The sequence below is a fragment of the Chaetura pelagica genome, unplaced genomic scaffold (assembly GCF_000747805.2).
Source record: "Chaetura pelagica isolate M959 unplaced genomic scaffold, ChaPel_1.0 scaffold345, whole genome shotgun sequence".
NCBI lineage: Eukaryota > Metazoa > Chordata > Aves > Apodiformes > Apodidae > Chaetura > Chaetura pelagica.
In genome coordinates this window covers 1,461,224-1,462,422 of record NW_009953962.1, presented here as the reverse complement: position 1 = coordinate 1,462,422, position 1,199 = coordinate 1,461,224, and the positions used below count along the sequence as shown (strand labels likewise).

At 41.5% G+C, this 1,199-nt stretch overlaps 1 non-coding gene across 1 annotated transcript; it reads left to right on the top strand.

Moving 5' to 3' along the window:
* Positions 1-357: 357 nt before the first annotated feature.
* Positions 358-429, top strand: TRNAH-GUG. The gene has a single exon. It is a non-coding gene; the product is annotated as a tRNA-His (tRNA).
* Positions 430-1,199: the final 770 nt, after the last annotated feature.

The window sequence follows — 1,199 nt, the reverse complement described above, 5'->3', positions numbered from 1 at the left end:
CTTGCCTCAGTCTGTCCCTACACTGCCAGACTTGCCTGCTCTCAGGGCTTTGCCTTCCCCACCATCGATAAAATAGAAAAAAAAAATGTTCTCTTTGGAAGGATTTAGGGGGCAAGAGAAGGGTTATTATAGCTCTCCCGACCGTGTTTTTAGGCAGTGCTGATAAGCATGGGTTATTAACAGAAAGGAAGAGTAAGTCTGGAAGCGATTTTGAGATGACAGGCACATGTAACTGCTTGCGGGAACCAGCTGCTGCTAAAACTCAGTGCAAACTCTAGGTGGCACCATTCGTATACAATTTTTTGAGAGTACGGGAGGCAAAAGCTGTCACCTCACGCCAGAATTTTCAGGCATCTTGCCGTGATCGTATAGTGGTTAGTACTCTGCGTTGTGGCCGCAGCAACCTCGGTTCAAATCCGAGTCACGGCAGGGACAGGCACGTCTTTTGAAGGATATAACTACCGACTGTGTATCAAAAATAACCTGTTTGTGATATCTAAGATAAGAAAGAAATTTAAAAATCTGTTACTTTTACAGGAATGTTTTACTAGAAGTATATGTGCCACGAGTATGAGTAATCCTTTTGCCAAAGTCCATTAGGTTTTGATCTTTTCTGATTTTCCATGCTAATTAAGGTAATCAGCCTGAATTACTTGGAACTATGACAGTGGTAGACGTGGAATCCCACTTACACAGGCATAAACTACTGCTAGCAGAAGGTGTTTGCTGGTGACAGGGAAGAGGAACCATCACTTCCTAGGGACTCCAGTGATTCCTTTTGTTTTTTATGGTATGGTGCCTAACTTCACTGTCCTGTCCTCTAACTGAGAAAGAGGAGCTCAGATTCTCAGAATGAAAACTTCTAAAATGACCGTGCGGATTTTATAAATTAGGTACACTAACTAATGACAGCTTGTGTATTATATGATAAATTAACAACAAAATTACATAGCTGGTAACAACTGTATCAAGAAAATATCATTATTCTGGAGTTTATCAGATCATTTGGTTGCCACTGAATAGAGTTTCTTGGTTGGTTCTTTAATTTGCTAAGGAGTTTTTTCAAAAGCAAGTGCTGTTTTTCTCTCACTGTTGCATCGGACAGGGCATCAGACCTTTGCATAATGGATTACATCTCCATCAGGTTCTGAAAGATTCAAGGCAAGCTGGAGCAGGCCTAGTTCGTGCAGAGTGGGAAT